General features: G+C 39.8%; 1 protein-coding gene and 1 non-coding gene across 6 annotated transcripts in view; one reads left to right on the top strand and one right to left on the bottom strand.

Moving 5' to 3' along the window:
- pde4ba (phosphodiesterase 4B, cAMP-specific a) overlaps positions 1-26,456 on the bottom strand; it is a 621,169-nt gene that overhangs the window by 248,919 nt on the left and 345,794 nt on the right. The window lies entirely within an intron of this gene.
- LOC122554817 lies at positions 76-182 on the top strand. Its single transcript, XR_006313100.1, has one exon. It is a non-coding gene; the product is annotated as a U6 spliceosomal RNA (small nuclear RNA).

Here is a 26,456-nt window from a genome sequence, read left to right on the forward strand (position 1 = left end):
AATTCACAATTTCTTTAAATAGCACTAGTAGACTTGTTGCAGCTGAACATTGTTGAAAGAAGAAGAAAGCATATTGTGCTTGTTTTGACAGCACATACACTAAAACTGGAATGATACAGACAGGATTAGCATGACCCACGTGGAAGAATGATACACAGATTTATGAAGCATTATAATATTAAAGAAATGATTTTTAGAGGCTTGTGAGATGCAGTAGTAGTCCCTATCTCTGAGCCAGTTAGCCCAGATTAAAGCCCCACCTGTACCAGAGGTATGTAATAACAGCACTAAGTGCCCAAGAGATCTTGGTCCTATTTTTACTAGTCTATACAAATATAATGGATGTCAAAATCAACTGAATTAAAACTTCCAAATAAGGTTACAATAGGGAAATCATTATTGGCTGTGTGAAAAATTTCAGAAAGATTGAGCTTTAATAATTGGACAGGCCTAATACAAGTGAAACTTAATGTAAACTTTGTGAATCATTACATGTCAGAGAAAACAACTTTGTGACATTAAGTATGAGAATGGAGTCCATGGATAATAACTTGTCTTATCTAGTCGATGTGTCAAAGCAATCAAAAATAGTTAATAAAATGTAGGATACAAAGCCAGAACGTTATAGAAGAAAGCTACTATGTTTTATAAAAGCTTTAAAACAAATCAGTTCCACCACTTTTGGAATACGGGGTTAAATCTCACTTTATTTGCCAGTGTCAACAGTTTTTTCTGATCAGTTTCTCTCTGCAAGGCCCAGCAAGATCTTTTGCAGCATCTTACCGAACTTGCCTCCTAAATTACCCCACTTTGGCCCTTTTGCTATATTTTGGAACATATGCTAAGCCTGGAACAACTTGCGTTTGCTCAAACATCCCAGAAAAGGTGTGGTGTCATTTTTAAAAGACCTTTAAAAGGTTGTGCAAACAGGCAAGAGCTGTTAGCCCAGAGCTGCCCGGTTCCTGAAATTTGCCCCATACATGGCAGACAGAGGAAATTTGGAACCCCGCTTTGGCGGCAAGTACTTCAGGATCCAAGGGTGGGTCACCATCTTCTCCTAAGACCACCAGGATTCCACAACAAGAACATCTTATTCAAGGTCGCACCAGGTCAGTGCAGTCTCAACCTCTTGGAGGATGACTAACAATGAAGAACACCAATGACCTTCCTCCCCTCTGCGTACAAATCCCACCATCTTGTCACTGCTACCTTACGTTCACTACTTCTGATACTATACTCACTTCTCAATGAGATCAGAGTGGTGCTGGAAAATGACAGCAAGTCAGGCAGCATCCGAGGAGCAGCAAAATCGACGTTTCGGGCAAAAGCCCTTCATCAGGAATGGCATCTGCAGTCCTCACTTTTGCTCACTTCTCAATGAGGCAGTACTGTGGGACTGGTATCCATGGCTAAGGGACAAGGTGCAAAAAAAGTAAGATAGGAATGCTGCACGCATTCACAAAGACTCAGAATGAGTGAGTACTATGACAGCAAAAGCTCAGGCAGGAGATGCAGCCTGGTCCAGTTCATGAGCACAAAGTGTCTTTGTTGCAGCATTACAATAATAAACACCAGTTCAGCCAATGAAGTGCCCAAGTGTCCTGTAAGCAAATCGTAAATGTGCCATAAGGGTACTTAAAGGCTGGTACATATTCATGAATGTAGAGTGATGGGGCAGGTGCTCTTGGAATGTGCTCTGAGATGTCGGTACCTGGTGTCCAGCATAGACATCCTGTGGAGCAAACAGCAAACTGAAGTGACTGGCATCCCCTCTCACTTTTATGTCAAAACTTTACAGCTTCTCGTTTGCTTGTGACAGATGGTAGGATGGAGAGCTGCTTATTAATGGGATGAGATGTGCAGGTAGTAGGTCATTAGCAAGAGGTAATCTGCCTTAACAGTCAACTTGCATTTCATAAAATAAACGTTGCATTAACAAGCAGAACTTGCCTACAAGACTTGCTCCCTATTGAGATAAGCAATGGACTTATGTCACATTTCTCAACTGTTCACATTGTTCAAGTCCCTCCAAGATTCCACATCTGGTGTTCAATTCCAGTCATTAAAAATGATAAAATAGAAACAGAGAAGATGATAGATTGAATTATATTGTTTAGAGAGAAATGCAATAGCAATTTACATTTGTAATTAATCCTGAATGTAAATATCTTATTCAGTTCAAAAATACATGTAATAAAATGGACAAGTTTGGGTAACATATGGTAGAGTTACAGCTGAGGATCACATGAGGATTTAAAGATAGTGAAATCTGAAGCCATTTTAGTAAACCAATGAACAAAACAGCAGCCATTGGTGGTCCAATGAAAGAGATAAGCTATAATTGTCAGGGGTAGTTCTGATATTGTGGTTGCCCAAGATGCTTCTTTATCTTCTGCAATCTGCTGTCCCTATGGTATGAAGGCCAGAGGTTCAAAGTTGACTGGGTCTCCTGATCTGCCATCTGAAATCTGACAATGGTCAACATCTAAGTCTCTCAAATTCTAAGCTGAAGGAAATTATTCATGCAAGACTTGATGCTGAATGGGACAACTGGCAGCACCAATGCAGTCCACTGTAATGAGACAGAACGGTAGAATACATCTTATAAAAACAGGAGATTACCTAATTAGTATGTATGTAAATCTTCCATCTATATAAAATATAAATGACATGAATCCCAAGTTTTTCCCTTTGAAAATGTCTTACTCCAGGAGCACAAGGTGTAATAACATTAATGAGAAGTAAATTAAAATATATTGCTTAAAAATGAATGTTTGGAATAAGCAGCTCAGAAAAGGGAAATACATGAAAGAAAATTCAAAATGCAATTAATATTAGGCTAGGATAGTTGCTGTACCAAAGGGATAAACCTCTTTATTTCCATTACCGTCTACTCATTTGCTAAGGCAGCTGGTTCATCCTCCAGTCTGTCGGGGGTAAAGTGCAAATTTATACAGTGTTGCTTTGAAATACCAATAGTTGGAATAGTTGCATAGATACACTGGAGGCTTTGATTCCAGATCAGTACATATTTTACTAATATTCTGCAGTTTTTTTAAAAAAAAAGAGTTTAAATTTAGTGCATTATTGCAGCATATGAAAACAGTACTGCTTCCCTAAAGTTGAACTGATTTAGGCCATAAGACACAGGATTGGAAGTAAGGCCATTCAGCCCATTGAGTCCACTCTGCCATTTAATCATGGCTGATGGGCATTTCAATTCCACTTACCCACACTCTCCCCATAGCCCTTAAATCCTTACGACATCAAGAATTTATCAATCTCTGCCTTGAAGACATTCAATGTTCCAGCCTCCACTGCACTCCGTGGCAATGAATTCCACAGGCCCACCACACTCTGGCTGAAGAAATGTCTCATTTCCATTTTAAATTGACCCCCTCTAATTCTAAGGCTGTGCCCATGGGTTCTAGTATCCCCACCTGATGAAAACAAATTCCCAGCATCCACCCTTTCTAAACCATGAATTATCTTGGAAGTTTCTATGAGATCTCCCCTCAACCTTCTGAACTCTAATGAATCCTCAGCCATTCATCGTACGTTAGGCCTACCATTCCAGGAATCATCCATGTGAATCTCCGCTGGACACACGCCGGTGCCAGTCTGTCCTTTGAGGTGTGGGGCCCAGAATTGGACACGGTATTCTAAATGGGGCCTAACCAAAGCTTTATAAATTCTCAGTAGCACATTGCTGCTTTTACATTCCAACCCTCTTGAGATAAGTGACATTACATTTGCTTTCTTAACCATGGACTCAGCCTGCAAGTCAACCTTTAGAAAAACCTGGACTAGCACTCCCAGATCCCTTTGTACTTTAGCTTTACGAATTTTCTCACTGTTTAGAAAATAGACCATGCTTGTATTCTTTTTACCAAAGTGCAGGACCTCACATTTGCTCACGTTGAATTTCATCAGCCATTTCTTGGACCACTCTCCTAAACTGTCTAAATCTTTCTGCAGCCTCCGCACCTCCTCAGAACTACCTGCCTGTCCACCCAATTTTGTATCATCGCCGAACTTTGCCAGAATGCCCCCAGTCCCTTCATGACTTGTTGGGCCGAAGGGCCTGTTTCCACACTGTAAGTAATCTAATCTAATCTAAACTACCTGCCTGTCCACCCAATTTTGTATCATCGCCGAACTTTGCCAGAATGCCCCCAGTCCCTTCATCCAGATCATTAATATATAAAGTGGACAGCTGAGGCCCCAACACTGAACCCTGCAGGACACCACTTGTCACTAGCTGCCATTCCAAAAAAAAAAGAACCTTTTATCCTAACTCTCTGCCTTCTGGCGGACAGCCAATCCTCAACCATGCCAGCAGCTCACCTCAAACACCATGGGTCCTCACCTTACTCAGCAGCCTCCTGTGAGTCACCTTATCAAAGGCCTTTTGGAAGTCTAGGTAGATAACATCCACTGGGTTTCCCTGATCTCACCTACTTGTTACCTCTTCAAAGAATTCTAACATGTTTGTCAGGCACGACTTACCCTTATAAATTTATGCTGACCGTTTTCTAATCTGACCCTGCACTTCCAAGAATTTAGAAGTCTCATTCTTAAAGATAGATTCTAGAATTTAACCTACAACCGAGGTTAGGCTAATCGGTCTATAAATTTTCCATTTTTTGTCTTTATAGTTCTAACACAACAAGAAAATTCTCCTTAGAAAGGAAGGTTTTGAGATCTATCATCTGTCAGTCCACCTGGGAAAGCTACATGAGAAAGGTGTAACAACTAGAACTATGGATTGAAGATCTGCTATTTATCTATAGAATTGAAACATTACTGTTAGTTCTTAAAAAGAAAAGGCTATTTCAGTTTGCCCAAATTTAAATCTCAAAATTAAATACTATAAGACCACTATGGTGTAACGTGTTGTTATTTCTGATAACGTATTGTGTTGTTCATTTATTAAATAATTGCTTGGGTGATTCCCAGGAAAAATGCCAGATTTGCAGGAAAGGGTTCACAAATATTTGCCGAAGCAGGGGATCTGGACAGAATATTTTTGTTGAACTCGTCTTTTCTTTCTGTGGGTTCTCTCTGATGTTAACGTGAACGGAAAAGTGTACTGAAAATCTGAATTTTGTACAAATATACATTTTGTAGCAAAAAGCACAAGTGAACACAGATCAAAGACAACTAAGTAAATAATGTTATAGTTGAACACATATTAAATACAATGGATTGGGTGAAGAAACTGAGAATACTAGATGCAATTATATCAAATACTACTACTAAAAGTACCACTGGCTACATACAAGAACAAAACTAGGCTTTGTGAATGATCAGTTTAGAAAGATAAATTTCTAAAAAAGTACTTTTTGGTATGATGACATGCATATTAATTTATATTTGTGTGTCAGTGTGTGCACATATTTATCTTACCTTTGTGCTTTTTGTCAGCATTCCAACGTAAACAAAAAAACTCAAGCTGAATTTATATCCATATATAATGGGAACATAGTAAGTTGCTGCTGGTCACTAGAATGGAAATAGATGGTGAATGTTGATGTGACAAAAAATAGCAACTTCAAGCAAAGTTAGCGAGGCATCAGTGGGAGGAATTCAAAAGTAAAAATCTATCCGTGCTGTACATCTCCATACCTACATGTAAGGTAACAGGCCAGCAACATCTATAAAGAATGACCTCCTCTTGGAAGGATAGCTGGGAGATAATAGATCCTCCAGTGGAGAAATGATCCACAGATCAGAGCTAGGGGAAAACAGACCTCAAGCAATAGACCTACTATTTTTCAAATTCTGCAGAGTGTGCATTCTGTGAAAAAGATGCCCAGAGTTGTCAAGTCAGACTTCATTGGGAGGAGTTGGGAAGATGGGTAGTGTTAAACATAATATTGTTAAATACATGACTACATATTTGGTTAACTATGGGAAAATGTTACATGGATGGAGTTATATAAATTAATAGTTCAGCAGGGATTAAAATTCATGTTACAAACACTGAATGCAAGATAAACCTAGCAGGTCTGGCAGCATTAATGGAGAGAGAAACAGAGTTAGCATTAAACTCTAACACTCAGACATAACTTCCCATCTACCCCTGGATCATGACACCACCATGGAACATTAGGTTGTAGTTTCTAGGACTATCAACTCTGATCTGAAATGTAACCTTCAAAAACTCAAGGGTACTGAAATCCCTCTAGATCCTTCTACCTTTCCCCTTCCCTCCAACTCTATGCCTTCATCTAATCCCACCTCTTGTTGTGCATTCACCACACCTTTTGATCTTCCCCTCTGTGATGTTGAATGATCTGTGGTCAGCAAATGACTTGGCTTTAGCCCTTTTGTCCTCTACCTTAATGAATTTTGGGCATGAAATGTTGAACATTTCTGCTGTCTTCACTTCTGTGCCCATTTCTTTGGATAAGAGTCCTCTACTAACCGGACAGACAGTTTCATCCATCTCTAATTCTCTCCACCTGGACTCTTCCTCTGGCCTGTTGGGCACACCTGATTCTCTTTATAGAGATCTTCTGATGTTGAGTCATAGAAATGTACAGCACAGAAACAGATCTTTTTGGTCCAACCTGTCCATGCTGACCAGATATCCTAAATTAATCTAGTCCCATTTCCCAGCACTTGGCCCACATCCCTTTTAACCCTACTTACTCAGGTACCCATCCAGATACCTTTTAAATGTTCTAATTGTACCAGCCTCCATTACTTCCTCTGGTAGCTCATTCCATACACACACTACCCTTTGCATGAAAAAGTTGTTCCTTAGCTCCCTTTCAAATCTTTTCCCCTCCCTCACCCTAAACCTCTAGTTCTCCCACTAGACTCCCCCCACCCCAGGGAAAAGACCTTGTCTATTTACTCTGTCTATGCCCCTCTTAACTTTATAAAAAGTCTATAAGGTCACCCCTCGGCCTCCAACATTCCAGGGAAAACAGCCCCAGCCTATTCAGCCTCTCCCTAAAGCACAAAATTGGTTGCCTTAATTTCTCTGCTCATCTCCTTCTGAAGTTTTTGCACCCCTTTCCTTTAGGTCGAACCCGAACCTTACGAAATCTGCCAATAAGGATTCTGTCATTATCATCTGGCAAGTTGATTGCTACTTGGCAGAAGCTGAGCCCAAATTCTCAGATATATCTGCCCACCTACCTGTGGATCATGACACCACCATGGAACATTAGGTTATAGTTTCTAGGACTGTCATGGATCTCATCTTTTTTGAAGATCTCCCCTCCATAGCTTCCCACCTCATAGAACCCAACTCCACACAGCCCGCTTCTACAAATCAACACAGTTCTAAAGAAGAGCTATATCAGACTTGAACATCAACTTTTTCTCTCACCAGAGATGCTGCCAGACATGTTGAGTTTCTACAGCATTCTGAGTTTGTTTCCAATTTCCAGCATGTATAGTACTTTGCTTTTATTCAAAATTTTGGTGCATTGGCTCCACTCATTATACTTATGCTATACACAGTCTGTGGGTGGAACTAGTAATTCTACTCTTGCTTTTGGAAAGAGCAGATGAGATTGCACCAGTCTCCTAAGGCCATAGTAATTACATTTAACCAAACGTAGGTGTACTTATTGCTATTATACAATAAACCTGATCACATAAGAACAATATCTCTTCTGTAGATACTCTACTTTGATGTATCCTCTGCCACTAATTATTTGATAGGCCCAAGATAAAACAGATACAAAGGAGGACTGGGGGCATGGAACTGCATGAAAAGCTCTCATCCAAAATTACATATTAGCAGAGATATCAAATACCTCAAGTTACCAGAAGCAGTAGCCTGCTCCAGCTAAAATGCCCTTTCCATTTAAGGGATGTGGGCTAGCTTTAACTGGTGCCAAGACGTTACAGTTAGAAACAGCCAAACAACAGGTTTTGTACAAGCTCCATGCAGAAATCATTATAATAAGCAGGCAGCATGAAGTTGGCTTGCTGCCTGCATTTCAATCAACAGGTGCAGATTAATCATATATTTTGATTCCTGTTCTTGTTTTTGGATCTGTTCAATTTAGTTCCCAATTATATTGAAGGTAGTGTGTGAATCAATTTGGTCAGCAATCAGAAAAAGAAATAAGCAATGGTAACCAAGCAGTAAGGTCTTTTTGGAGACAAGCGAGTATCTTGTATGATGTTTGAAATAAAATAGCAATTTGGGTGAAGATTTTCTTTGCCTATTAGTGATAAAATGCTATGCTCCTTGGTATGGGATGGAAACCTCTAGCACCTGTACCAGCCGAGTGGGCTTCGTTTTGGAGAATATTTTTGCTTCTAGTGCCACTGTGTAGATCCGCTTTGGGTCACTAGAGCTGGCTACATTGTATTGAGACAGAGGAGATAAAAACAAAATTATATCGAATCCAACCGGATATCCTGAAATTGTTCATCTCTGCTTGAGTTCATAGAGAAAGAGAGTGGTGGGTATGTAAGAAAATTACCAAAATTTCAATTGTGCCATGCAGGTTGAGATCGTATTGGCTCTGTAGCAATTTATTCATCCCCAGGATTGCTGACTAACACAGGCAAAGTTCACCACTGTCTTCCGTACATGCCATTGATCTCACCAATTCCTAGAGTGTAAGCACAGTTCCATTTAAATACTGATCTACATATGGCATGAGATATTGCATATTAGAGATGCCCCTCCTGTGGCTGGCTACTCAGCACATTTTGGATCATATTCTCCTGCAACAAGATTCAGTAAGTTAAAGAAAGTTGAGCATTTGTGGAATGTGCTGTCTGCATTGTAGGAAAGCTGTGTATATTTCCATTATATGCATCTAATTCCTAGAGGAATGCTAGATCAGTGGTAAGATTTCAAAGTAGTGATCTCTTCAATCAGAATGCATTATTATAGGTTTGTTGCGATTCTGCAATGTTTGACAGTGAAGATGTGATTCTGTTTAGGTGATGTGGAGAACAAGAATCAGAAAATGACGTGTACCTTGGCCGTGCTATTCAAGACATTAAACTTAAACCAGCATAGTCTACAATCCAGGGGGTAAGCAAGGTCACACAATGCCAACTCCATTTTCATAGCACTCCAGTAAAGAAAATGATCGTTCTGATCATTTTCCTGGTCATCTTTTATTTCATGGAAGATGTTTTTAAGATGAATTCAATAAAACAATGTCATTTTTCCTTTTGTTTCAATGCTATTTTTTACATTTGTGACGTTATGCATTTTTTCAAAGTGGCACAAAAATGGAGATATGCAATTATGTCTCCTGAAAGTCAATTGACTGAATCAGACAATTGTCCCTCTCATCTGTCCCCTGACCACCTTCAGCAGAAATGTATTTTTAAAGATCATGTTCTAATTTCAAAGTATTACTAAAGATTGCTCCCAGTTAAAATCAGTCTTCCCAACGCTAAAAGACATGGAATTCAGTTTAGCCTAGAAATTTGTACATAAGTATATCTAGACCATTGGTGGGCATAATTATCTTTCCATTGGCATAAAAATATTTCAATTCAGTGTGGAGGCTCTGCATCACTATTACTGAAAAAATATTTACAACAGATTAGCTTAATTGATAGAGTTGCAAGCTTTTGATTATTTTGTTTGTTGAGATTTAAATAGGAAGATTATTCCTGAAAATATAATTATGATTGTTAATTACCTGATTGCTAATCATTCACAAAATACATTCATTTGATATTTTAAATTTAAATTCAAAGTGTGTCTTTCTTTTTAAGATTAAAATGAGACATGGAGGAATAGGAGAATTCTAATAGCTAAAGGCCATGAGGAAATCAAATCATAATCTGTGTTCTTCAGAAAGTTTACCAAATTTGAAAGGCTGGGATTCTCCATGAAAACAATATATGAAGTTCAAAATATTTTAGAGTGAAAAAAGAATATAATTATATAACATTCTTTGAAAGACCTATAAATTATTTGTAAGTTTGGGGTGGGAAGTAATGACTCCTTTTGCTTTCAGTTCACTGATATGGATACTCCTAGCCATGTGGTACAAGAACAGGTCTCTGAAAACCACCATGCCATGACTGCACGCACTTTTTGGGGCATCTTCTTACGAGAGGTGACAAGCCCACTTTTCACGTAATGATGACAGTGGTATTTAAAATCCAGTACAGCGCTCAAACATTTACTTGCAGGAGTGGGGAGGAAATGGGAATGAATAAAAATTGTATTCTATAGACAAAGAAGGTAATAAAATGAACAAATCTGTGTTTATGAAGATCATATTCAACATTTGTGGCATGCTTTATGTTTTTACTTGGTTCCAAATATTTATCATATTTGACTGTTTGTGCCACATCTCAGTGTGTTGCCTGTGATTCTACCAGATAGAAACAATTATGGCATGAAGTTGTGGAACGCCATTCTAATTACAGTTTTCATTGCTTTCTCAAAGCTTTAAGTACTGCCACTTTCAATCAGTGCACCAGATGTGACTGTGAGATATTCTTTACTTGGCTGACACCTGGCAGAATGAAAGGGTATGCCTTGGTACATTCTGTAGTTACTACAGTTATATCAAAAGGACCAGGTAAAAGGTCATAATCTTTATTTATTCATTGACAGGATATGGACATCACTGACTAGGCCAGCACTTATTGTCCATCCACAGCTGCCCTTGAGGAGGTGGTAGTGAACTGCCTTCCTGAATTGCTGTAATCCATGGATGTGGCAGGTACACACACAATACTGTTAGGAAGGGAATTCCATAATATCAAATCAGCAACAATGAAGGATTGGCAACATAGTTCCAAGCAAAACTGTCTGTGGCTTGCAGGGGAAATTGTAACAGATCTTTATTAAATTGCTACCCTTGTCCTTCCAGTTGGTGGGAGTCACAGGCTTGGAAGATGATGTCAAAGGACCCATGGAGAGTAACTGCAAGAACATAAGAAGATGTGCACTGCTGACACTATGCATGAAATAGTGAAGGGAGTGAAATTGAAGGTGGTGGATCGGGTGTCAATCAAGCAGCAGCTTTATCCTGAATGTCGTTGAACCATGAGTGTTGTGGCCACACCATTGGAGAGTATTCCAACACACTTCTGCTTTGCCGATGGTATATAGGCTTCGGTGAGTCAGGACTTAAAAATTAATTGAAGAATTCTTAGCCTCTAACCTGCCCCTGTACCACAATATTTATATGTACTGTAGCGTAACACAGGATTAAGATGTTTGGAATGAACAGAGGTCCCAGCCCTGTTTATTCTCTGGTATTTTGAGTATACTCAAAAATATTTATCCTTTGGATGAACAGTTGAAGGCCAACACTCCAAAAAAACAAAATAAAACCCACTGAGTTCACCTCCAGCTTTGATTCAGCAATTACTTGTTTGTTGAACAGTGGAAGCAGGAAGTGTCTTGTATTCAGCAGAAATTATGGTCAGTGATCCCATATGAAAGGTCTACATCCACATATTCTGGCAGTCTTACAGAATGTCCACATATTTATGAACCTATATTATTCCAGATATTTACATTACAGTCTTGACCAAAGGTTCACGTTGTTGTATTCCTCCTTCTATCTCAATGACTATTGATTGTGTTAATGGTGCCTAAAAGTATCCAGTAATCATTGCAGGAATACATAGTATTACATCACATGAGCCATTTTACCCATTATAAACATTTCTGTGAAAGCTTCAAACATAGAGAATGTACAATTAGTATCATATTCTAATTTTTCATATGAAATAAAAGGGCATTATCAATGCAGATTTTATTATTAATACAACACATAATAGTCTTTTTAAAAAAGCTAATTGTTGCAGACTGCACACAGGGCTGAAGTTTTAACCAAGAATACCTAACATTTTTGCAAATGCCCTGAATCCAGACCAGAAAATTCTGGGGCTTCTCAGACATAGAGAAAAAGAAATTTGTGATTTCCAGACGGCCACTCTCTGCTGGTTGGAGTCATAGTGGGCACAAAGGACAATGGTTGTTGGAGGTCAGTCATCTCAGCTCCAGGACATCTCTGCAGGAGTTGCTCAGGGTAGTGTTCTGAACCCAACCATCTTCAGCTGCTTCATCATTGATCTTCCCTCCATCATAAAGTCAGAAGTGGGATGTTCACCAATTATTCCACCAATGCCCAGTAACATTCACAACTCCACAGATACTGAAGCAGTTCATGTTCAAATGCAACACAAGCTGGAAAATATCCAGGCTTAGGCTGACAGGTGGTGAGGAACATTCGCACCACACAAATGCCAAGCAATGACCTCAAAAAAAAAATCTACCCACTGCACCTAGACATTCAATGGTGTTACCTTCACTAAATCCCCACTATCAACATACTTGGGGTTACCATTGATCAGAAATACAATTGGACTCACCACATAAATACTGTGGCTACAAGAGGAGGTCCGAAGCTTGGAATACTGCAGTGAGTAACTCACCTTCTGACTCCTGAAAGCCTATCCACCATCTACAAAGCACAAGTCAGGAGTGTGATAGAATATTCCCTATTTGCATGAATGGGTGCAGCTCGAACAACACTTCAGAAGCTTGACACCATCCAGGACAAAGCAGTCCACTTGATAAGCACCACCTCCTCAACCACTGATGCTCAGTACGCGCTGCTGCTGCTACTGCCTCCAAGATGCACAACAGAAGTTTACCAAAGATTCTTAGATAGCATCTTCCAACTCCATGACCACTTACATTTAGAAGGACAGAGTAGCAGATACATGGGAACACCACCATCAGGAAATTCCCCTCTAACCCACTCACTATCCTGACTTCAAAATATATAGTATTGCTGTTCCTTCACTAAGTCAAAATCCTGGAATTCCCTCCCTAAGGGCACTGAGTTTACCTACAGTTCAAGGCAGCTCATCACCACCTTCTCAAAGAAGGGTAAAAAACTGCCAGCCAGCCAGTGACACACTTGTGTAAACAAAAAAAAAATGTAATAATAGTTTATTATAATAAAAATGTGGGTTGAAAATAAAATCTGGGCACTGTTCCTAAAATCTAAAGCATTTTTAGCAAGTTATCACAATTCCTGTTCATGCTGTAAATTACAATATCATTGTATGCTCATCAGTGCGTGTGTGGATCAGTGCAGGATATTTATTGACGTATCAATTACAGAATCACTGCAATACAACTTTCAGTAAGAAATGCCTAACAATCAACATAGCACATAAAACGTTACAGCTCAGTACAGGCCCTTCGGCCCTCAATGTTGCGCTGACCTGTGAAATTAATCTGATGCCCATCTAACCTACCGATCTGTTATTATCCATATGTTTGTCCAATGCCCACTTAAATGCCTTTAATGTCGGCAAGTCTACTATTGTTGCAGGCAGGCCATTCAACGCCCCTACTACTCCTTAAGAAACTAACCCCGATATCTGTCCTAAATCTATCACCTCAATTTAAAGCTATGTCCCCTTGTGTTAGCCTTCACCATCCGAGGAAAAAGGCTCTCACTGTCCATCCTATCGAACTCTCATTATCTCATACATCTCAATTACGTCACCTCTCAACCTTCTTCTCTCCAACGAAAACAGATTAGTTCCCTCAGCCTTTCCTCTTAAGACCTTCCTTCCATATCAGGCAACACCTTTGCAAATCTCCTCTGAACCCTTTCCAAAGTTTCCACATCCTTCCTATACTACGGTGACCAGAAATGTAAGCAATACTCCAAGTGCAGCCTTACCAGTGTCTTGTATAGCTCCGAAACTCAATCCCAATACCAATAAACACCAACACACCATTTGCCTTCTTAACAACCCTATCAACTTGGGTGGCTACTTTCAGGGATTTATGCACCTGGACACAGATCTCTCTGTTCATCTACACTGCCAAGAATTTTACAATTAGCCCAGTACTCTGCATTCCAGTTCACTTAGGAAGAAGTAACAACCTCATACTTTTCCGCATTAAACTCCATTTGCCACTTCTCAGCCCAGTTCTGCATCTTATCTATGTCCCTCTGTAACCCACAACATCCTTCAGCACTATCCACAACTCTACCTACCTTAGCGTCATCTGCAAATTTACGAATCCTTCTATGCCCACATCCAGATCATTTATAAAAATGGCAAACAGATGTGGCCCCAAAAACAGATCCTTGCGGCACACCACTGGTAACTGAGCTCCATGATGAACATTTCCCATCAACCACCCACCTTCTGTTTTTTTTCAGCTAGCCAATTTCGGATCCAAACAGAAAATCACCTTCAATCCCGAAACTGTGTATTTGTGCGATAACCTATCATGTGGAACCTTATCAGATGCCTTATTGAAGTCCATATACATCACATCAACCACTTTACCTTCATCCACCTGTCTTATCACCTTGTCAAAGAACTCAATAAGGTTAGTGAGGCACAACTTATCCTTCACAAATCCGTGTTGACTATCCCTAATCAAATTATTCCTTTCCAGATGATTATAAATCCTCTCTCTTATAACCTTTTCCAACACCTTATCCAAAACCAAAATAAGGCTCACTGGCCTATAATTACCAGGGTTATCCCGACTCCTCCTCTTAAACAAGAGAACATTTGCTATCCTCCAGACGTCTGGCATACTCCTGTCAACAATGATGACATAAAAATCAAAGCCAAAGGCTCTGCAAACTCCTCTCTGGCTTCCCAGAGAATCAGATGATAAATCCCATCCAGCCTAGGGGTCTTATTTTCAGATCTTCCAAAACTGCTAAAATCCCCTCTGTCAACCACTGCCCCACCTAATCTAGTGGGCTCTATCTCATATTCTCACTAACATTGGAAAAGGGCAATGTGAATACTGATGAACTTCCCACTACTATCTTTGATGGGCCCTAATCTTACTCTAGTCATTCTTTTATTTCTGATGCACCTATAGAAGGCCTAGGGATTTTCTTGATCCTACCCCCAACAACTTTTCATGTCCCCTCCTGGCTCTTCTTCGCCCTGTCTTTAGATCTTTTCTGGCAAACTTAACTCCCAAGGCCACTAACTGAGCCTGGTTCATGGATATGTGAACCAAGTGGCATCATATCAATTTGACAACCATTTGTGTGCCAGATGAGGAACATGTCTGAATCAGGCTATTAGATTAGAGACCGTTCTGAAAGTTATTTATGCTGATAGTTCGCACGGTGGCTCAGTGGCTACCACTGCTGCCTCACAGCACCAGGGCCCCAGGTTTGATTCTAGCCTCGGGCGACTGTCTGTGTGGAGTTTGCACATTCTCCCAGTGTCTGCGTGGGTTTCCTCCGGGTGCTCCGGTTTCCTCCCAAAGTCCAAAGATGTGCCGGTCAGGTGAATTGGCCATACTAAATTGCCCATAGTGTTAGGTGCATTAGTCAGAGGGAAATGGGTCTGGGTGGGTTTCTCTTTGGAGGGTCAGTGTGGACTGGTTGGGCCGAAGGACCTGTTTCCACACTAAGGAATCTAATCTAAAAAAAAGCTTTTAAAATACTTAGTTTAAAAATTCACAAACTGGTTCAAAGCCCTTCTAGTGTCAGGCTTACTCAAGGCCACATTTGCTGCTGGAAACTTTCTATCCAACATGTTGACAGGATGGAAAATAGAGTTGTGGCCATTCCAGCCCCCTCTTCACAGAAAGAAATTAATTTCTGACCTGCTTCATACGACTTCCCATTTCAATGGCCTAATCTAAGTGAGAATCAATGGAATTCCAAATAAACCAATTTTCTTTGGTATTTCCCCATCCTCCATCTTCTATGTACCCATAACTGGGGAACTTCAGGGCAGAAAAAAAAAAATCACTGTAGTGTCCCCACTACTGCTTTAATCAAAAGCAAGTCAACTAAGAAGAAAGTTGAATTTTGCTGATGTATGGTTCATACTTTACCAGTTGGCAGGTTTAATCCTTGAGTCATTTGGCTAGCAACTGACTTGTCACACCTTTCCCAGTTATTCAATAGAATATGAGTGTGAGAGTGAGAGAGAACAAGAGCAGGCGAGAAAAAGAGACAGACAGACAATCAATCAAGGACAAATGGACAAGAACACAAAGTACAACAACGAGGAAGAGATAAAGTAAAGATTAATTTTAATTGGAACATAGCTGGCAATGTGCCAATATAAATGAGCATTTGCTGAATGTCAGAAACTACATGGTTCAATCAGACCACCAAGATAGATTAGTAAAGACAACAGCATGTTGCCAGTTGTATTAACTCAACTGTTTACTGAAAGTTTGCTTAACTAATGATGAAATGGCTCACAATGTTTTTGCAAAACATATAATAATTCAAGAAAGAAAAAAGCAGCATGTTGCACTTAAGTATTGCGAATTGGAATTATTTCTCCATGTTAAACTTACACCAGTTCAAATTTGGTAGACCTTGCTATGTGAATATCGAGAGCAAAACTGTAAATTCAGCACCAACTACTATATAATACATGACTATATCAGTAATGAAAGTGGGAGGAAAAATGTGAGGCAGGTATTAGGAGTTTCTGATTTCAGTTGCACTTTCATGGAACAATACTGGTTGCAAAATTTGAATGCATGGCACTTGTATTTCAGAGCAAGCCTCTCAGGTTCAAAATAGTTCTGGTGCAGGGAGTGCAGGATGCCATTTTGATGAGGTCATTAGTGTAGACATTGGCAGCATACACGATAAAGGGGATGGACTGGGACAGGAACATTATGCTTATGTTAAGTGAGAAGCGTCATTTTCAATCTCAACATGTCAGCTTGTACTTTCACTGATCCTCAGCTGCCTGAAATAGGTGTTCAGCAGCACAAATGTTCACCATTGGTGCTATTCACAGGGAATGTCAATTACTTCCATAAGTGACTTCTTATGGCTATTGCTAAGTTAGCACTGAATGCCTTAAAGTTATTTTCTAATCAAACCATTCAGGAATGTTATTACACACTTCTGGAGCAGTTTGGGCTTGAACCCAGGGCTGGATGTAGGTTTGCTCGCTGAGGTGAAAGGTTCATTTTCAGACTTTTTTCACCATACTAGGGATCATATGTGAGCCTCAGGATGAAGCACTGGTGGCATGACCCACTTTCTATTTATGTGTTTAGGTTTAATTGGGTTGGTGATGTCATTTCCTGTGACAATTTCCCATGGTGACGTCCTTCCACATTCTTTTTCTCTGGAGGGTAGTAAATGGGATCCAAGTCAATGTATTTGTTGATAGAGTTCCAGTTGGAATGCCATGCTTCTAGGAATTCTCATGTCTCTGTTTGGCTTGTCCTAGGATGGATGTGTTGTCCCAGTTGAAGTGCTGTCCTTCCTCATTTGTAAGTAAGGATACTAGTATGAGTGGGTCATGTCTTTTTGTGGCTAGTTGATGTTCATGTATCCTGGTGGATAGTTTTCTGCCTGTTTGTCTAATGTAGTGTTTGTTACATCTTGGAAATGACTGCCAGACTACTCAGACTTCTTGGCATCATGGTAGCCCGCAAACCCAACAACACACTAAAACAGCCGCTAATAAACTTGAAAGACCTTATACAGATAATAATCAAAACTAATGTCATTTACAAAGTACCCTTGCAAGAACTGTAACAAATGCTACATTGGACAAACAAGCAGGAAACTAGCCACCAGGATACATGAACATCAACTAGCCACAAAAAGACATGACCCACTCTCACTAGTATCCTTACATACAGATGAGGAAGGACAGCACTTCGACTGGGACAACATATCCATCCTAGGACAAGCCAAACAGAAACATGCACAAGAATTCATAGAAGCATGGCATTCCAACTGGAACTCGATCAAGAAACACATTGACTTGGATCCCATTTATCACCCCCTCAGAAGAAGAACAGGAAATGATGCCATCATGGGAAATGACATCACCAACCCAAGGAAACCTAAACACACAAATCGAAAGTGGGCAATGTCACCAGTGCTTCATCCGGTGGGTGCAGTCAAGATGGAGGGAGAGTATTGGATCTGACTAAAAGAGTTTGTAGTGTAGGGAGAAAACCTGCCCAAAGAAATTCAGAGGCAAAGGTGTGGGAAGAAGTGTTCAACTTCATGCTTCAAATTTCATTGAATTGGGGGTGTGTAAAGGGATAAAACAGGATCCTTAGCTAAGTATAGATTGTTCAGTATTAGACAGTCGAACGTTAGAAGGTATAACGAGAGGTGGATTAGGAGGAGGGATGGAGTCAGCATGAAGGGGAAAAGAGGAATGATCCAGAGGGCCATTAACATTAAACTTGCTGGTGTTCGCATTCCTTAACACCATAAAGAAAAGAACTGACTGGGGAGGATTGCACATCAGACCAGCTGATAAGTAGAAAAAAGGGCACCAATAAAGTGGTGAAGAAGAAATTCTAAAAAGCGATTTCTGATCTATGGAGTGACTGCCAATAATTGATAACACCACCTCAGCATTCCTGATAATTTGTGGGACTTCTGGGAGATCTTTGAACCCTTTTGAAGACTGCTATTTATAGTCATTATGCTAGAAATGTGAGCATGTATGACAGCAAGCCTAATTTGCATAGTTTCAGTATGTGCTTCCACTGAATATTCAGAAATTATGTGGCTTCTGCTGTGCCACAGTGGAAGCTGAGTCATCAGGTACCAGATGCTGTATCACTGCTTGGTCTACAAGTTAAAAATTACAACACCAGGTTATAGTCCAACAGGTTTATTTGGAAGCACCAGCTTTTGAAGCGCTGCTTCTTCATCAGGTGGTTGTCCTGAAGGAACGCTTCAAAAGCTATTACTATCAAGTCATCCATTTTGATACAAATGCTGCGGACATTCAGATGAGAAGTCTTAAGCTTATTTCTTAGTATTACTTCCTCTGATTCTAATTTCTTTGCAATCTTCTGTGAATATTTTCTACTCTTGCCTATCACATTTTGATTTTCATTAATCGCTTTTCTCCATTGCACCTCTATCCTGGTTTCTTTTTGATATTTGAAACTTCCCTTCAACTGAACCCTTCTCTCTTCAGATTGAAGCCCTATCATTATCTGCAAATAAAAAAAGCCTTAGAATGCAGTGTTCTGTACTGCACCCAAGTTGTGATTGCAGGTGACAATATAGCCAGAAACAAATAATGACTTTTTCCACACTGCTTGCTGAAGGAGATTTTAAAACATCTTTCTTTTCTAAGTTCCTCATGTCCAGAATCTGCTTGGATGTTCCCCATAGATCACAGTGAGATAAAGTGAATTTCTGTTCAATTTGAGAGAGACTTTATTATAGCTTTGAGACCAAAAGAATCACAAAAAAAAACACAACTGACAAATTAGAGAAATTACTAATACTTAGAATTGTAGCTAATGTTTTAACTCAGGCCTCCAGCTCCAGAATAATTTACAATGCTCTGGCCAGTGCCTTGTGCTTGCTTGTCATTGAACAGCTTCATTGGACCTACTGTTACTTTATAGTGAAATACCTCAACACAAGCAATTAAGTTATGAAAGAGAGATAGTAAAAGTAATTGTAAGCAACTCAGTAGTTTTTCCCCATCGAAAAATACCTTTTACGGCCTTTAGCTCCCTTTGAATAATAGCAGGATTGAATACATAGCTGAAGAACTGGCATATGAGGGACAGCATCAGATTTCTGAGAAATTGGAGTCAGTTTTGGGGCAGTTAAGACCTAGATAAGTTGAGTGAGTCACACCTTAATGAGACGGAGATTGATATCCTTGCAGAGAGGTGTTCACCTAGCTTGTCAGGAGGATGGGAACTTAAGGGATAACACAATTTGGAGAAAAGTAAAAGTTGGTACCAAGAAATCAAAATGATGCGAGGGGCACTGAGACATAGGAGAAATAATGTTGAGCATCAGGCTTTACATTAGTGGCTAGAAATCAATTGAAGAGCAGTTTCAAAAATCAAAGAGAAACAAGAGGGTAGAGATACAGGGTTGTGAAGCCAAGAACAATAATCAATCATATCAAAAAGACAAAGTTAATGGCACTCTACTTGAATATATGTAACATTCATAACAATATAGACAACCCGAAGGCACGAACAGAAATACAGGAGTATGAGCTAATTACCATTACAGAAACACGGTTGCATGCCTACGAGGACGGGGAACTGAATATTCAAGGTTATTCGATATTTCAGAAGGATAGATAAAAACAGAAAAGGAAGTGGAGTTGGGCTGACAATAAGTGATGGGATTAGTATGTTAGTAAAGGAGGATCTCAGATCACAAAAACAATTCATGGGAACTGCATGGAATTATAAAACAGCAAGGGAGAACATATATTGATTGGAATTAATTGTGGTCACCAAATAGTAATGGCAGCATGGGACATGGTATTAATCAGGAGATGGAAGACGTAAAAATAAAAATCATGTCACAATAGTCTTACCAAACCATAGAGTAGCTCTCCCAGTAGGGAGAGACTAGGGGTGGTTTAATCTGTGAATTTGGGAACACCACAACCTGCAATTTCCTCCCCAGGTCACTAATCATCATTACTTGGAAATATATTACCATTCCTTCACTTTTGCTGGAACGCCCTCCCTAGTTTTGTGGCCTACGATGGTACATGGTCTGCAGGTTTCAAGAAGGCAGCTCTCTATCACCTTCTCAAGGGAAACTAGCAATAGATAATAAAAGCCAGCCCAGCTAGAGATGCCCACGACCCATAAATAAACAAAATATATAGCACATCTCAGGCAAAGTGAGTGATTGAAAGGGAAAGGGAGTGACCTTCAACCTCAGCCAGTGCAGGAAGTGAACCCATATTGCTGGCATCACACTGTATCACAACCCACCATCCAGCCAACTGAGCTAACCAATCCCCTGAAAGAAGCATGCAGCATTGGCAACAATTATTGTTGGTGATGTCAATCTGCATATAGACTGTGTAAACCAACTGAGCACCAAGGCTATAGAAGATCAGTCTCTGGAGTGTGTTCTAGAGCAGTACGCTGAGCAACTAAAAAGGACAGCATGCTTTTTTGGATCTAATATTAAATAATGAAAAAGGGCTAACAACCTTGTTGGGAAGCAATCTTTTAGGAATGCGTGACCTTAATATGTTAGAATTTTACATTATGGTGAAAGCAAGTTATTGTATTGTGACCCAAGAGTTAAATTCGAATAAGGAAAATTATGAAGGCATTAGGCACAAACTGACTGGGATGGATTGGAAAAAATACATTAAAAAGGTATGACCGTACATACTTCTTTATAAGCCACTCATTATCTATGACATGACTTACAGCAACTATACATTCCTTCAAAGTACAAGAACTCAAACACAAAAGAAAAATCACTCAATCGTAGCTGACAAAGATAGTTCAGGACTATATAAGATTAAAAGAAAATGCCTATAAAGGAATACCAATAATTCTGAGGATTGGAACGTTTGGAGAATACAACAAAGCAGAGCCAAGAAGGTAACATGGAAAATAGAATATGAATTAAATGTAGCATAAAATGTGCAAAAGGACTGTAAACACTTTGATAAGTACATAATAATGAAACATTTGTCTAAAATAAATGTCTGTCCATTATCGACAAAGTCAATGGATTTTGTAACGGGGAATACAGAAATGGCAGGGAAGCTAATTTTTTAAAAAATCTATTTTCATTGAGAGAGATATCAGAAATCTCTCAGATCTAGAGATCCAGTTAGTCAGATAAAATGAATTGATGAATGAAATTTGTATAAGTACGAGGCTGCATTGAATATATAATCAAGGTTTAAAGTTAATAAATCCCCAGAAACTAATTTTCTACATCCCAGAGTTTTGAAGGAGGTGGCTACAGAGATAGTCAATGCATTCCTGATTATCTTCAAAAATTCTTTAGATTCTGCAACAAGTCCTGTGGATTGAAAGGTACTAAATGCCAGCCCATTATTTAAGTAGTGAATGGGAGAGAAAACAGTATTACAAACTTGTTAGCTGTGCATCAATAGTAGGGAAAATATTACAGTTTATTATCAAGTTTGGGATAGATAGACACCTGGTTGATAATTGGGCATGGTTAGCATGGATTTGCGAATATGATATAGTGTTGGATAAATGCATTTAATTTAATTCATTCACAGTATGCAGATGTCACTGGCCAGGCCAATACTTGTTGCCCATCCTTAATTGCCCAGAAGCAGTTCAGAGTCAATCACATTGCTGTGGCTCTGGAGCACATAGGCCAGACCAGGTAAAAATGGCAGATTTCCATCCCTAAAGGACATTAGTGAACCAGATAGATTTTTCCAACAATTGGCAGTATTTTCATGGTCATTATTAGGCTTTAGATTCCAGATTTTTTGTTAAATTGAATTTAAACTCCACTATCTCCCATAGTGGGCTCTGAATCTGGATCCTCAAAACTTAACCTGGGTTACTGGCTCAATAGCCTAGTGATAATACCACTGGGCCATCACTTCCCCATAAACATGTTTTTAAGCATGTGACTAACAAGATTGGTGAAAGTGAGCCAATGGAAATAGTATATTTAGATTTTCAGAAAGCTTTTGACAAAAGCCCCAAGAGGAAGCTAAATTAGAAAAATCAACGCACATCGGTAGGAGGTAATATACTGGCTTGGATTAATGATTGGTTAACAAACAAAAAACAGCGAGTAGGAATAAATAGATCACTCTTGGGTTGGCAGGCTGAGAGGGGTATCACAAGAATCAGAACTTGAGTCCCAGCTATTCCCAATTTGTAAATATTATTTGGAAGCAGGGACCAAATGCAGCATTTCCAAATTTGCAGATGATACAATATATATTCTCAGTTAGTTTTGTGAGAAAAATATAAAACAGCTTTAGGAGGATTTGAACAGGCTTAGTGTATGGGCAAAACACAGTAGCTGGAATATAATGTGGACAAAAATGAAATTATCCACTTTGGTAAGAGGACCAGTTGTGCAGAGTACTTCTCAACTGTTATAAAGGTGAACAGTGTAGATGTACATCGGGACTTGGGTATCCTTATTAACAAGTCAAGGAAGGCCAACTGCAGGTGCAGCAAACTATTCAGAAGGCTAATGGAATGTTAGCCTTTTATACAAGAGGATTTGAGTACAGAAGTCACAAACTTTGCTTCAATTGTAAAAGAGCTTAGTTAGACTGTACCTGGCGTACAGTGTACACTTTTGATCACCTTATCTCAGGAAAGGTACAATTGCCACAAAGTAAGTGCAACAAAGGTTCACCAGACACTTTCCTAGCATGGTGGGACAATTCTATGGAGAGATTGGACACGCCAGACCTATAATCTCCTTGAACTTTGATGAATGAAATGTGATCTCATTGAAACTTACAAAATAGTTTAAGGGGTAAACAGGGTAGATGCAGGTCAGATGTTTCCCCTGTTTGTAGATTTTAGAGGCACAACTTAAAATAAAGGGGTGCCATGTCGGTCCAAGATGAGGAGAAATATTTTTACACTGATTGTGAATTTTTGAAATTCGCTACCATAGACAGCTGTAGAAGTTCAATCTTTGAATATGTTTAAAGTAGAGTTTTATAGATTTCTGATTATCCATGATACACCGGCCACAGGGATAGAGTGGGTAAAAGACATTGAAGTGATCAACCAGTTGAGAATGTATAGAATTGTGGGACAGGGTCAGCAGGCTGAATGGCCTACTCCTGTTCCTAAATCTTACAACCATTACCTCTTTTTGAAACCAGTGCTCTAACATATGAATAGATAAATGCAGGCATCTTTTCAGGGGAAAACAAAACTTTACAATCAGAATAACAAAATCAGCCCTAACTATTGTGCATTTAATTAATCATAAGACCATATAACATAGGAGTGGAAGTAAGGCCATTTTGCCCATCAAGTCCACTCTCCTATTCAATCGTGGCCAATGGGCATTTCAACGCCACTTACCCGCACTCTCCCTGTAGCTCTTAATTCCTTATGACATCAAGAATTTATCAATCTCTGCCTTGAAGACATTTGACATCCCGGCCTCCACTGCGCTCTGTGGCAATGAATTCCACAGGCCCACCACACTCTGGCTGAAGAAATGTCGCCACATTTCCGTTCTAAATTGACCCCCTCTAATTCGAAGGCTGTGCCCACGGTCCTAGTATCCCCGCCTGATGGAAACAAATTCCCAGAATCCACCCTTTCTAAGCCATGCATTATCTTGTAAGTTTCTATTAGATCACCCCTCAACCTTCTAAACTGTAATAAATACAATCCCAGGATCCTCAGCTATTCATCATATGTTAGGCTTACCATTCCAGGGATCATCCGTGTGAGTCTCTGCTGGACAGGCTCCAGTGCCAATATGTCCTTCCTAAGGTGTGGGGCCCAGAATTGGACATAGTATTCTAAATGGGGCCTAACCAGAGCTTTATAAAGCACATCACTGCTTCTACATTCCAACCCTCAATTACATTTTACATTTAAAATTAATTAAATTACATTATTACAATTACGTGGAACCTGTGGAATTTTCAGCCACAGAAAGCAGTTAAGAGCAAAACATTGAAGGTTTTATAAGGAGTTAGATATTGTTCTCAGGGCTAAAGGGATCAAATGTTGCGGGGAGAAAATTGGAATAGAATAGACTTGATCTGCCATGAATGTTTAATAGATTTGTAGTGCCAAGTGGACTTTTCCAACTCCTATGTTTCTGTATTTTTATACAACTTTGTTCGTTTTATTTGTATGGCACTTTTCATATAATCAAAGCAAGACACGTCATCTGAGAGTAATTCAAAAAAATTTCATTCTGAGTCAAAGATGATGACCAGCCAGCATCCCAAAGCGGGAAATAACATTACAACTGTAGAAGTATTTAAGGAAGGAACCTAAAACTTAGGGACATAGCTGCAAGGCCATCCGTCATGGATGAATTAAAATCAGAAATGTTCAAAAGGCTGGAAACAGACAAGCAAAGGTAACTTGCAGTGTTGTGACAGTGAAGGAGATTAGAAATATGAAAGACATAAGAAATCACATGAAAGGATTTGGAAATGAAATGGAGAATTTTAAAAAAAAACAACACTTTGACCTACACCAAATCTTAATAAGTGAACCAGACTTAATTAGAAGGGTATAGTCAACAGGATTTTACATGACCTCAAGTTAGAGAGTAAAATGCCAAACACCAGCCAAGAGTGTACTGGAAAAGTCAAACCTAAAGTAAGAATAGGTATGGATTAGGGTATCAGCAACATCTTATTCAAGATGGCAGAGTAGGATGCTTCAGCCAAAGCTCGTTGACTCTGTCTGCTTCTTTTCCTCCCACCCCTCCCTTCTTCTGTGTTTCTTTTCTCCTTCCAGCCTCAGCAACCAGCAGCGAGACCAGGACCCAGCATGTACCCAGTGATTGGAGACTGCCAGCAGGTCCTGCCCGGCTATGTTCTGGAGTCAGCAGGAGGAGATCAGAAGCCACAGCAGCAATGGCATCGTGGACCAAAGTGAGGAGAGCGAGTGGTGATGGAGGTTCTCCCGGTCTCTGCTGGATCAGTGAGGGCAGAGGTCTCACAGAGAGCAAGATAAGCGGAGAAAACTAGGGCCCCAGCAACCACTCAAAGACTATTGAACTTTTAACTCTATTCCGTTATTTTTCTAGCTTATATTAAAGACTGATTTTAATGTTAACTATTACTTTATTTCTTTATTTTTCTACTTATTCTGTGAAGGCCTGCAATGCTAACCTTTTTAACTTTGTTTCTTTTACTACTTTGTATCTGAGTTTTTTGTATGTAGGTATCTTTGTACCAAAGATGATGCTGTGCAGGGTGACTTTTCCTGTATTCCTGTACTTCTGTACATGAGGACAACACATGAGAATAAAATCTAAATCTAACAGATAAGGTAGGGTTAACAGCAGGTTGAAGCAAGGGGAGATACAGACTCAGACCATGAGCGACATATTCAAATATGTTGAGATGTAAATCAGACAGAAACTCACATCAAGCTAAAGGAGGTGATAGTAGGATAGATTATCTGAAGCTTTCTCAAAGAGATTGATTGTAAGCTGGAAGTAGGTGATAGAGCATTGAGGTTGAAATGTGAGTGTTGCAGGCTTATACGTCCGAACACTGATACTAATGGTGAAGCAACAGAAACTGGTGATGCACAGGATGCCCAGGTGGAGAAATGAGGTGCTTGTACGTATGTACACGTTGTGTTGTGTTGGCAGGACTTAACGCTCTCAGTCAGATCCACCGACGTCAAGCCAGTGTTCTTCTCTGACCACTGCCTCCTGCTGGCCAACAGTCACGTACAGGACGAGCAGCGGGCTGGTAAGGGAACATGGAAGCTGAACACAAAGCTGTTGACCCCGGGAAACATTGAGGAGCTCAAGAGGGACTACGCAGGTTGGAGAACCGTGAAGCCCCTCTTCAAGTCCCCAGTGGACTGGTGGGAAAGAGTAAAAGGGAACATCAAGAGGTTATTCATCCTCAAAGGTGTTCAGGAGGCGAGAGAGAGGCGGGGAAAACTGTCCCAGCTCCAGGAAAGTATGCAGAACCTGCTCCTGCTGCAGACGATGGGGGTGGATGTCACGGAGGACCTCAAGGAGGTGAAGGACCAGCAAGCC

The sequence above is a fragment of the Chiloscyllium plagiosum genome, chromosome 11, assembly GCF_004010195.1.
Source record: "Chiloscyllium plagiosum isolate BGI_BamShark_2017 chromosome 11, ASM401019v2, whole genome shotgun sequence".
Lineage (NCBI taxonomy): Eukaryota > Metazoa > Chordata > Chondrichthyes > Orectolobiformes > Hemiscylliidae > Chiloscyllium > Chiloscyllium plagiosum.